The 13,153-nt window shown below is 41.9% G+C and overlaps 1 protein-coding gene across 9 annotated transcripts in view; it reads right to left on the bottom strand.

Moving 5' to 3' along the window:
* The window catches only part of LOC124038310 (girdin-like), a 93,080-nt gene that overhangs the window by 68,697 nt on the left and 11,230 nt on the right, over window positions 1–13,153 (bottom strand). The gene's annotated exons all lie outside the window — the stretch shown is intronic.

The raw sequence follows: 13,153 nt of genomic DNA, 5'->3' as shown, positions 1-13,153 counted from the left end.
GCCACAGAGCAAGAGCTGGACAGCTACACTCTGATGATGGCAGCAGACAGTGAGGCTGATCCTTTGAAGTGGTGGCGAGTTCACGCATCCAACTTCCCACAAGTGAGTTGTCTGACAAAGAAATACTTATGCCACAAGCCCTCAGAAAGCATTTAGCAATGGGGGCAATGTGGTCACAAGCCAGAGGGCAACTTTGAAGTCTGAAACTGTCAATAGGCTGGTGTTCCTGGCACAGAACTTGTGAAGAGGGAGGCAGTGACTTGTTACATGGTGAACTGAGAGACATACAGTGTCTGGTTAATGCCCCCTTTCTGCTTCTATACGGTTAAAAGAAACTTTGAAGGGCTTAAAAAAATGTTTATTTCTTAGATTGGAATAAATGGGCTCCAACTAAGCCCTTTTGATGTTAGTTCAGTCAAAAAAATAAATGAAATTACTTTCAGCACCATTTGCTGTCCACCTCTGATTATGCCTCAGCCGCTCCATAGCTGATGTCTGCCCACTTGCAATTCTTGTTGACCGCACTCTTTTTGTTCCTGCACTCTCTCCTCATTAATAAGTTAATGATTTAAAAAGTGTCCGTCTCATGACATTGCAATACATTTGGGCTCCATTCTAAGACTACAGAAAACCCCATAGGCTACTACTCTTTCTACTGCAGGCTACATAGATCTAATTTATGTTAAATTAATTTGATGGCGCATTGGTGGAGAGCCGCAATGCTGCGTTTCTCCATCAGAACCCTGGAGAGGAACGCTGGGCATGGAAAATAAATATTTTGCAGCACTGCCTTTGGCAAAGTGGGCATTGCTTATCATGGGGCAGCATCAGCACTCACTTAAATAGCCTTCATGTCACTGAGTGAGAGAAGATGTTGTTTATGGAAGGAATAATGTGTGGTGTTGGAGGTGCGTCTTGGTCAGTTGAGTTCGAAAAATACCGCCCTTGTCAAACCACCGCTCCGGGCAGGTGCCTAGTCCTGGACTTATATTTAGAATCTCTATTAATTCAAAAGAATCTCTAGTCAAAGATTTGTTATTTAACTTTTAAAATGTATTACCTTTATTGGGGCTCCCGAGTGGCAAATCTTAGTGCTACAGGCGTCACTACAGACACCCTGGTTCGAATCCAGGCTGTCACAACCGGCTGTAAGGTGCAAAATTGGCCCAGCATCATCCTGCTTTCGCCGGTATAAGCAGTAATAGTAAATACGAACTTATTCTTAACCCGATTTGCCTAGTTAAATAAAGGATACATTTAAAAATACAGTTGAAGTCAGAAGTTTAAATACACCTTAGCAAAATACATTTAAAAACTCAGTTTCACAGTTCCTGACATTTTTTCCTAATCTTAGGTCAGTTAGGATCACCACTTTATTTTAAGAATGTGAAATGTCAGAATAATAGTAGAGAGAATGATTTATTTCAGCTTATTTCTTTCATCACATTCCCATTGGGTCAGATGCTCAATTAGTATTTGGTAGCATTGCCATTAAATTGTTTAACTTGGGTCAAGCGTTTTGGGTAGCCTTCCACAAGCTTCCCACAATAAGTTGGATGAATTTTGGCCCATTCCTCCTGACAGAGCAGGTGTAACCGAGTCAGGTTTGTAAGCATCCATGCTCACACACGCTTTTTCAGTTCTGCCCACAAATTTTCTATGGGATTGAGGTCAGGGCTTTGTGATGGCCACTCCAATACCTTCACTTTCTTGTCCTTAAGCAATTTTGCCACAACATTGTAAGTATGCTTGGGGTCATTGTACACTTGGAAGACCCATTTGCGACCAAGATTTAACTTCCTGACTTTAGCTTCAATAAATCCACATACTTTTCCAACCTCATGATGCCATCTATTTTGTGAAGTGCACCAGTCCCTCCTGCAGCAAAGCACCCCCACAACATGATACAGCCACCCCCGTGCTTCATGGTTGGAATGGTGTTTCTTCGGCTTGCAAGCCTCCATTTTCCTCCAAACATAACAATGGTCATTATGGCCAAACAATTCTATTTTTGTTTCATCAGACAAGAGGACATTTCTCCGAAAAGTACAATCTTTGTCCCCATGTGCAGTTGCAAACTATAGTCTGGCTTTTTTATGGTGGTTTGGAGCAGTGGCTTCTTCCATGCTGAGCGGCCATTCAGGTTGTCGATATAGGACTTGTTTTACTGAGGATATAGATACATTTGTACCCGTTTCCTCCAGCATCTTCCACAAGGTCCTTTGCCGTTGTTCTGGGATTGATTTGCACTTCTCTCACCAAAGTACATTCATCTCTAGGAGACAGAAAGCATCTCCTTCCATTGCGGTATGATGGCTGCGTGGTATGGTGTTTATCCTTGCGAACTGTTGTTTGTACAGATGAATGTGGTACCTTCAGGCATTTGGAAATTGCTCCCAAGGATGAACCAGACTTGTGATCTACAAAAGAAAAATTCTGAGGTCTTGGCTAATTTCTTTTGATTTTCCTATGATGTCAAGCAAAGAGGCACTGAGTTTGAAGGTAGGCCTTGAAATACAAATACATCCACAGGTACACCTCCAATTGACGTAATTTAGTCTATCAGAAACTTTTAAAATCACAATTATCTGGAGTTTTCCAAGCTGTTTAAAAAGCACAGTCAACTTCTGACCCACTGGATTTGTGATACAGTGAATTATAAGTGAAATAATCTGTCTGTAAACAATTGTTGGGAAAATTCTCTTGCGTCATGCACAATGTAGATGTCCTAACCGACTTGCCAAAACTATAGTTTGTTAACAATACATTTGTGGAGTGGTTAAAAAAAAAATAGTTAACCTGTTACTCCTACCCCCTACTTTTTCGAACATTCTGTTAAAAATCACGCAACATTTCAGCGCCCTGTTACTCAGGCCAGGAATATAGTATATGCATATGATTAGTATGTGTGGATAGAAAACACTCAGGCGTTTATAAAACTGGTTAAATCACAGCTGTGACTATAACAGAACGTGCGTTTCATCGCAAAGTGCAGGAAAATCTGATCACTGAAAGTGGAAAAATATATCCATCCACCGCTTCAACCCATTGTTATGGGCGAACGACATTAAATAGGGCTGAGGTTGCAGTACCTACAGCTTCCACACGATGTCAACAGTCTTGTCATTTGCCAATTCTTTGTTTCTTGGTCAAACGAACAAGAGACAGGCTTTTTCTTCAGGTCTCCGACCGGATATTTTGGTTGAGAAATACACGGACAGTATTTCAAGACAGACCCCTATAGAAAACACTTCGTCTCGTGATTAATTTGATCGCTTATTAACCTTTACTAATACCTAAAGTTGCATTACAAAAGTATTTCGAAGTGTTTTGTGAAAGTCTATCGTCGACTTTTTTAATTGAAAAAAAATGACGTTACGTTATTAGACGCTATTTTTTTTGTTTATCACAGTCTTCATAGGGCGGCAGCGTAGCCTAGTGCTTAGAGCGTTGGACTAGTAACTGGAAGGTTGCGAGTTCAAACCCCCGAGCTGACAAGGTACAAATCTGTCGTTCTGCCCCTGAACAGGCAGTTAACCCACTGTTCCTAGGCTGTCATTGAAAATGAGAATATGTTCTTAACTGACTTGCCTGGTTAAATAAAGGTAAAATAAAAAATAAAAATAAAATCGATATCTAGGCTATATATGGACCGATTTAAATCGGAAAAAAAGACCCAATAGTGATTATGGGACATCTAGGAGTGCCAACAAAGAAGATGGTCAAAGGTAATGAATGTTTTATATTTTATTTGTGCAGTTTGTGTAGCACCGACTATGCTAATTATTTTGTTTACGTCCCCTGCGGGTGTTTTGGGGTGTTACATGCTGTCAGATAATAGCTTCTCATGCTTTCGCCGAAAAGCATTTTAAAAATCTGACTTGTTGCCTGGATTCACAACGAGTGTAGCTTTAATTCAATACCCTGCATGTGTATTTTAATGAACGTTTGAGTTTTAACTAATACTATTAGCATTTAGCGTAGTGCATTTGCATTTCCAGAGCTCTAGATGGGACGCCTGCGTGCCAGGTAGGAGCAAGAGGTTAACTGTATATATGCTGTGGCATAAACACAACCAGTCATGTTTTTATATGACTGTCAAAATCACTTCAAAGGGCTCCTTCACTAGACTACTCATGCACGTTGATCCACTCGCAACACATTTCCAGACACCAAACAGTGGGGAATGGAAAGAGACATCGGTTACAATTTTGGCGATAGAATTAATTCCTCCACTGCTGTCCGCGCGTCTCAGTGTCAGCCACTCATCTCTGCCTTGGCAAAATGTCAGTGTTCTCGTCGAACCACATCGCATTTTGGAGCGTAAGCTATAGGCCTACCACCCGTTTAAGTCCATTCGCTCATCTTTCATGCCTCAACATTCAGTGATGGTAAATAGTGGTGTAATAGCCTGCAGTTCTTGTGATAGGCTCATGTTTTACCGGTACGGCATACTAGAGGTCGACAGATTATGATTTTAACACAGATACCAATAATTGGAGGACCAAAAAAAAGCAGATACCGATTAAAAATCGGCCAATTCTTTTAAATGTATTTGTAATAATGACAATTACAACAATACTGAATGAACACTTATTTTAACTTAATATAATACATCAATAAAATCAATTTAGCCTCAAACAAATAATGAAACATGTTCAATTTGGTTTAAATAATGCAAAAACAAAGTGTTGGAGAAGTAAAAGTGCAATATATGCCATGTAAGAAAGCTAACGTTTAAGTTCCTTGCTCAGAACATGAGAACATATGAAAGCTGTTGGTTCTTTCAATATTCCCAGGTAAGAAGTTTTAGGTTGTAGTTATTATAGGAATTATAGGACTATTTCCCTCTATACCATTTGTATTTCATTAACCTTTGACTATTGGGTGTTCTTAGAGGCACTTTAGTATTGCCAGTGTAACAGTATAGCGTCCTTCCCTCTCCTCGCTCCTACCTGGGCTCGAACCAGGAACACGTCGACAACAGCCACCCTCGAAGCAGCGTTACCCATGGCTCCACAAAAGCCGAGGCCCTTGCAGAGCAAGGGGAAGAACTACTCCAAGTCTCAGAGCTCATGACGTTTTAAATGCTATTAGCACGCACCCCGCTAACTAGCTAGCCATTTCACATCGGTTCCGCCAGCCTAATCTCGGGAGTTGATAGGCTTGAAGTCATAAACAGCATTGCGAAGAGGTGCTGGCAAAACGCACTAAATTGCTGTTTGAATTAATTCTTACGAGCCTGCTGGTGCCTACCATCGCTCAGTAAGACTGCTCTATCAAATCATAGACTTCATTATAACATAGTAATACACAGAAATACGAGCCTTAGGTCATTAATATGGTTGAATCCAGAAACTATCATCTTAAAAACAAAACATTTCGTCCTTCAGTGAAATACGGAACAGTTCTGTATTTTATCTAATGGGTGGCATCCGTAAGTCTAAATAGTCCTGTTACATTGCACAACCTTCAATGTTATGTCATAGTTACGTAAAATTCTGGCAAATTAGTTCGCAACGAGCCAGGCGGCCCAAACTGTTGCACATACCCTGACTCTGCGTGCAATTAACGTAAGAGAAGTGACAAAATTTCACCTGGTTAATATTGCCTGCTTAACGTGGATTTCTTTTAGCTAAATGTGCAGGTTTAAAAATATATACACCTCTGTATTTATTTTAAGAAAGGCATTGACGTTTATGGTTAGGTACAGTCGTTCAACGATTGTGCTTTTTTCACAAATGGGCTTTTGTTAAATCATCCCCTGTTTGGAGAAGTTGGCTATCTTTGTTAGGAAGAAATAGTCTTCAGAGTTCGCAACGAGCCAGGCGGCCCAAACTGCTGCATATACCCTGACTTTGTTGCACGCATGGATTATATGCAAAGCAGGACACGCTAGATAAACTAGTAATATCATCTACCATGTGTAGTTAACTAGTGATTATGATTGTTGTTTACAAGATAGGTTTAATGCTAGCTTAACAGGCAGACTCCTCGTGGAGTGCAATGTAAGGCAGGTGGTTAGAGAGTTGAACTAGTCACGGTAAGGTTGCAAGATTGAATCCCCGAGCTGACAAGGTAAAAATCTGTCGTTCTGCCCCTGAACAAGGAAGTTAACCCACCGTTCCTAGGCCGTCGTTGAAAATAATAATGTGTTCTTAACAGACTTGCCTAGTTAAATAAAAGGTGATATATATATTATTTTCTTTAAAAAAAAAATTGGGGGGCCAAATCGGTGTCCAAAAATACCGATTTCCGATTGTTATGAAAACTTGAAAAATCGGCCATTCCGATTAATCGGTCGACCTCTACGCCATACCCCACTATTTATTTTACCGAACCGCCTTGCTTTAACCGCTGATTTTCAATAAACATTTGGAAACTACATACAGTTTACATGTCAACAATCTAAGCCAACCCAGTCTGTTTTGCCCCAGTTGCCCACGTGTCGGTTTTGTTGCCAAACAACCAACCAGTCTATAATTTGACATTGTTTTTTAAAAATTCTTTATTTTTACAGTGGCATCCACAATTTAGCAGCTGCGATGCATATAGGGGAAACACTGAGCATGTGGTGGCAGGAATACATACTCTTCTTTGAAATGGAAAAGCCTCCATCATCCAGTGGCACGCTCCATGGTGCCAGGCAGGAGGGCAACAAAAACAGCACATGCCGGTCTTGTGATTTGTTTTACTTTTCACATCTGCAACTTAATATTCATGGTTAGAAAATAGTCAATCTGTAAAGCAGTTTAGGCAGATGTGCCAGTGTGGAGAGAGAGAGAGAGAAAGTTACAGTAAGCTGTGATTAGCTTACACTTCCTCGTCACACTGAGTACTCCTGAATTATAGATCAGCTCAGAGTTCATTGCTCTTCAAGACTGGGTCACGTTACAATCAGATAAGGTGTTACTGAAGTGCTACACCTTTGGTTCTGTAGTACCATGTATTGCTGAGATGAAACAGTGTTCTCACAGTGCATCAAAACAGAACATTTTTTGCAATAACAAGGTGTTAAAAAAAAATGCAGTTGCTCAAAAATAACCACAACCCTCATTATGCCAGTATGTGGATCCTGTTGGCACTGTATGCCAACTAGACAGTGTTCTTTATCCCGATAGACTGGAGTATACTTATGAGACAGTGTGCTCTGCTGACAAACCATGCTTGCTGATATACTAGCCTCTCCCTAATACAGTATTCTGCTGCCGTATGCAGAATGCAGATTTCCCTCCTCCCTTCTCTTCCTCACAGGAAGGGAGGGAAGGAGAAAGGTGATGTTTGCTCTGAGAGGGCTGTGTTTCTGTCTCACAGGACCCCAGTCTGTTTAAGCAGCTCACTACCCCCAACTCCCCAGGTTCCACTATCGGCACCTCTCAAACGGGGGCAAGTGTGCAGTAGCGTGAGAGTTGGGGAAGGGGTGGATGGTGGCTTGCTTGCTTATCAACTCAATGCTTGAATCACAACTGTTCTGCACACAGTGGGTTGCCTTAGCAACATCGATGGGGTTTATTCTCCCCAGCCTGGTGAATGTTCCCTGGGCGTCTCGCTCGCACACACGTGCACATGCACACACTTCTGGAAAAGGCAGTGCAGACTTAACTCCTCTACGGTGAACGTGATGTGATTACGAATATGTAGACAGGCTTAAGCTGGTCAGATAGAAGGAGAAGAGGACATGCAGAGAGGAGAGGGAAAAGCAGGAGAGGTAAGAGCGGGAGCAGCTCCATGGAAATGAGCTGCACCACAGCAGGCTTCCTCTCTCACACTAACACACAAGTCTCTCACCACATGTGACAGACAAGGAAAGCACTCCTATTGTTGAGGATTTCAAGAAAAGCTGGAGAACAATAAACCTTTAGACAGGATTGTAGGTCCAATTCAGAGCTGAGATAATCGTGCACAAGTGGGACTTTTACATAAATGAATCTCTAATTTAATGAGTTCAGCGCAAAGATTTCAGAATACCTCCCTGTGTGAATAGTGGCATAAAACATGGTCTCCAATGTGCTTGGTTATATCAGATGTGCTGTAATGTAGGTCAGAATCAAATCCTCTGGCCGTAAATGACTGTACACATACCAAATTTCATAGCTTTAGTGCCGATTTGGATACATGACAAACATCTCATCAACGCATCCATGTAATAATACCAGCGGTCACAGTCAGTAGTACCACCAACTGATCAAACTACCCCACGAGTCATACTGTCAATGACCCTTGTTAGCGAGGCCAAACGAGAAACCGAAGGACCCAGTCAGATGGACAGACTTCATACATGTGAAGGAGGGGAGTACATAGCTATTAGTCCTGTCCTCCCTTTGTTTCCAGAGCTATCAGTTAGAGTGGTTTTAATATAGCCCCCTGGGGATGCTGCTGTTGCTCATGACCAAGATAGAGGCACCTCCACGAGGACAGCCTTGGCCCACACTGCCACCACAGAGACTAGCATCTGGTGGCAGGTACCAACACTGCCCTGTCTCTCCTACAGATCAGGCTCTTTTCTTTCTACTTTAATCTAAATTCATCTTGAAATGTGCTGTTCTTTTACACATGCTCATTAAGACAACTACAGTGTAATTTGACTATGGAGAAGGGCACCTGCTGGAGTGTCTGTACTGTAATGTCATGACAATACTTACTATAGATAGAAAGAGTGGTGTAACTCAAGGTGTGAGAGTACCGAATTCAGGTTATCCTTGGCGAAATAAATAGGCGCATTTCTGTACTAAAGCAGGTCCTGGTGACAGATCTTTTACTCTGTCACAGGGATGTCCTCAGGCAGACACCCCCCTTTATTTGATCTATGAGGAGGCCACAGAGGGGTGATTGCACCAATTATCAACCTTGGTCGAGGCTTAATAGAACACTTGCCAAGCTCTTCTGCGGAATACACTTTAATGAATTAAAAACCTCTCATTATGCTATATTAAGACAGGGGCAGTACTCATCCAATTATAATTTCTCTGAACACTGCGAGGTCACTGACAATCTCTTTTTGTATAGATAAGTCATGATGCTATTCTCTATTATACTTTGCTCCAGTGTGGCTTTAGGGGCATTGGCTACACAGCAATGCAGAATCTAGATAAAGGCTTGGTTTGATCCGATCCACGTTAGTTCTGCTCTAATTTCTGATGGAGCCGACATGACGGCCTTTACCGTGAATGTGATCTCTGCGAAAGTCGGGGGAAAGGTGCAATGTTAGCTGTCCAGCGTGCTGCGCTATGAATTTAATTCTGGCCTCAATCTATATTGCATCTGCCAAATAAAAAAATAAACCAACAAATGACAACCCTGCAAAGACGGCTGGCGATGATGTGCGTGTACCAGCTATCGGCACAGCTCTGACATCAACAGGACATTTAGGCTTAGCATGTGAGATTGCATGAGTAGATGCATTTAGCCCCGAGCTACAAGTAGCCTACATGCCCTAATAAACTGATCTGCTAATGTTTCAAATGCAAAGGCCATGAAAGAAATCCCTTAGGGATCAGGCATACGCAGTTCCCAAATTAAATAAATGTTGTGAATTGCCGATGATTCAAAGAAAGCAAAAGAACCTCTGGCTTGAACCTTTCCCATAATAACACACACTTAAATCTTTCCATGATGAAGTCCAAGACAAAAACAACAACATCCATCCTAGGCTCTGCTCTCGCCATCTCAGCCCTCTGGCCCACTAACAGACAGTCTTTGTGTAGGTCAGCAAGCCTCAGCCACAAGGGGAACTCAGTCCCCTGGAGCCTCCAAAACAAGGTCCACTACTCCGGGGATCAGCATAGAGACATACAGCATTAAAGTGTCATATGTGGAGGATTATTTAGCATTTGGATGATAGCAGAGATGATGTGAGCTGTGAGTGTGCCAAACTCATCTTTAAATGGCTTCTAAAAAAATGGGCATGGGGTAGGGGTGAGGTCAAAAGATACATTAGGCTCAGTGCCCTGAGGACCAGGCCCTGTGTGTGAATGGAGCGCTGTTCCCTTTAATGCAGTGAAAACAAAATGAGCTACTGCCTTAACACACCCCAAAGCAAAGCAGTGCTAAAGGGCAATGTTACACAGCAGGTCCACTCTTCAATTCAGATCGGTACCGAAAGGTTTAGGGCTATAAGGCATCTTTTTATTTTTTTTTACCTGACGTGATGCTACGCACATGGAATTTGTTTGGCTAGCGAGAGCTCCAGAAAAATATGCATGCAAGCATGCCAAACAGAGACCACCAAATAAATAGGCCTAACAATCATTTGGATTGAGTAACCAAGAAGAGAAACCTTCATATGACCAATCAACAATACTGGCAAACCCAAATATCATTACTAGGAATGCACTTAAAATGTTTGGAAAAATGTAAAATTACCATTTCCAGTGTGAAATAGAGTTAATAAGTTAGATCTCAAAACCACCTTCTGGACTCTGGACTCTGAATCACCAGGTAGTACTCAGTGAAATGTTGAGTATTTGGAAAGCACTCCTCACAGTTGAATTCAGTGGAATACGAAGTACCTGGGAGCGATGCATCCACCAATGATTACCTCAGGCCCTGATCCTTATGACCAAAGCCTAGCTAAGGAAGGTATTATGTACAGTTGAGTAATGAGGATCCTGAAAGAACATGACAAAGAATCAATAGCCTACTTCGTAAATAAATGAAAATCTTGTGCACTCCTAGTGTAATAAAAAGTCAGAACTAGGAATGCATTGGTTCTAATCAATCATTCCTTCTGACAGAAACAAGTCATGAGCATTGTTCCTTCCTACAAAACCCAGCCGCAATAGTGTCATACCGTAGTAACACTATCCATGCCAATAACAATAGCACTCAATGAGCGACTACAAATATTTAAGCAGATAAGTGCAATAGCAGAAACCATGGGACACATGACAAAATGCATATTATGCATGCCGATGAGAGCGGATACCGCAATAAAAAGACATTATGGAACTATAGGCCACTCCACTTTAACAATCTCTGCACAAAGTAATTTTCCACGTGTCCCAAGACACTGGTGCACTAATAGGATGAGTGGATGGATAGATGGGATCCCAGAGGAATGGAGGTCTCTAGTCTGACACCGGAGCTCTGAAGAGGAGAGTTAGCTTAAGTATTACATTTGCTCAGTTGCAGGAGACTTTGAGCGGAGTCAGAACAATCAGTAGCTTAATAATGTTCCTCCTCCCGAGATTCCAGAGTGAAGCTACAGTGCAGAATCGACAGACAAAAGGATGGTAGAGCTGCCAACATAACCACCCTATATGCCAAATGAGCCCTGCAGTGTCTACGTGCCCACTTTAGTATGATGTTAACTCCATTAGTTGAAAACCTAGAGAATTGATTACATTTCCATCTAGAACACGTAAGATTAAAAAAAGGATGAATTAAAAGGCAAGAACAACTGGGACCACAGCAAAGAAAAGCAAAGACATTGTTCAATGTCAAAGTGCCTCTCTCTAGACTTTGATCAGCCCCAGTGGTGAATGGCTGGGGCCCGCTGGCCTGTTTTCCACTAGCCTAGTTTAGGATCAGCCAGGTAGGCCAGTCATAGAAGTCTATAACCAGCAGCACTGAAGCACCAGGGTGAACCTTAGCCAGGTAAGATAGCAACTTAAGGCTGGATAGTAGGCAATCCAGAGCCTAGAAATAAGGAGTAGTGTGCTAGAGGACGCTTCAATTCAAGACCTCGATAAAATCAAGGGGTCTGTTGGCCAGACCTTTAATCTGAAATCATTCCTACACATTAACCAATATCATAAGACTGGGCTGTTCTTGTTTCAGTGGAGCAATTACTTGTGTTCACTAATCAGCTAAAAAAAATAACACAAAAAACAATTGCTGAAAGTCACAAAAGAAGCGTAAATAAAGCCAAGCAGTGTTTGCTGGCAGCTGGTCCACTGATCTCAGTCAAGTAGTTGTCATTTACACCAAAGGCCAGCCCTTCATCAAATCTCAATCCTTGATGAATGTGAATGAGGTAATCAAGTGGATTTCAAAACAAGTCAAAACGGACTACGCAGGTCTACACAAAACACCACAAGAATCACTGCTGTCCACATGAAAGGAAAATGGCATGGCGTTTCCAGTTAACAGAGTAGTTGATTGTGGGTGCTAAAGCCACAACGACAATTGAGAGACTTGCTACAAACAGTGGTGGCTTCACTGGATTGACAATATATAAAACATGAGGTTAGCACAAAGGCAGGAAAGGCTAGGAAAAGATTGATGACACCCACCGTAGAAGCATTCATTGTGCATCTAAGGCGAATGCTTTCAGCTTGACATGGCCACTTGGAAAGTTGATGTTCTTACATAAACCCAAGCGGCTAATAAGGGTTTTAAGACACTTGGCTTTGTGACAGATTATTTTGAAAGACATTTTGAGAGGGCCTAGCAGAGCTTTCAAGGCTTATGACATTAATGTTGATAAACAATGGCCCTGCGTAGTGAGATGTTAAAGGGATGTGTAATTGGATGTTCCAGGAAAGTCGCTTAGCCAAGCATGTAATAGCAGTGTCCAGAGTCGTGGTCATCATCCTACTCTACAATATGGTATGTTGATGAGCATTGGGCTTATGGGGATGTGACTGCGTAGTTTCTGCATTGAGACTTGCAGATGACGATAGGAAGATCGATTGGTGGCCGACTGGAGGGAACATCTCTGTCCAGATTGAGGAGAGGATTTCCCACGGCTGTGTCAGACTGTTCTGCTGGGTAAATCCCCCATAGTCAGCTCCACATATTCCTGCCGTTGGTGTTGTGCATGCTGGATCAAGTGCATTTCCTGATTATCATTCTGAGTGCCAAGACACCCTGAGACGACCAATTATCTCTCCCAGCATCAGCACCTTCAGCAGAAACACCAACATATCACGGCTGAAATTCTTTATCGACCTTCATGTGAATTATTTACATTTACATTACATTTAAGTCATTTAGCAGACGCTCTTATCCAGAGCGACTTACAAATTGGTGCATTCACCGAGTTCTCACTGTTAAGTTAAATCGAGACATTAACATCTGCAGATCAATACTAAATTAACACCATCTTCTAATAGACAATAATAGCAACAATAACAACAACGACTCAAATAGAATCCGCCCGTAGAGCTGCTCACGGCAGGAATGTACACTCGCTTAAAAAAAATAGGAAGAA

This window comes from Oncorhynchus gorbuscha, linkage group LG06 (genome assembly GCF_021184085.1).
Source record: "Oncorhynchus gorbuscha isolate QuinsamMale2020 ecotype Even-year linkage group LG06, OgorEven_v1.0, whole genome shotgun sequence".
Classification (NCBI taxonomy): domain Eukaryota; kingdom Metazoa; phylum Chordata; class Actinopteri; order Salmoniformes; family Salmonidae; genus Oncorhynchus; species Oncorhynchus gorbuscha.
The sequence above is the reverse complement of the archived record's forward strand: the minus strand, read 5'-3'. Positions and strand labels throughout refer to the sequence as shown.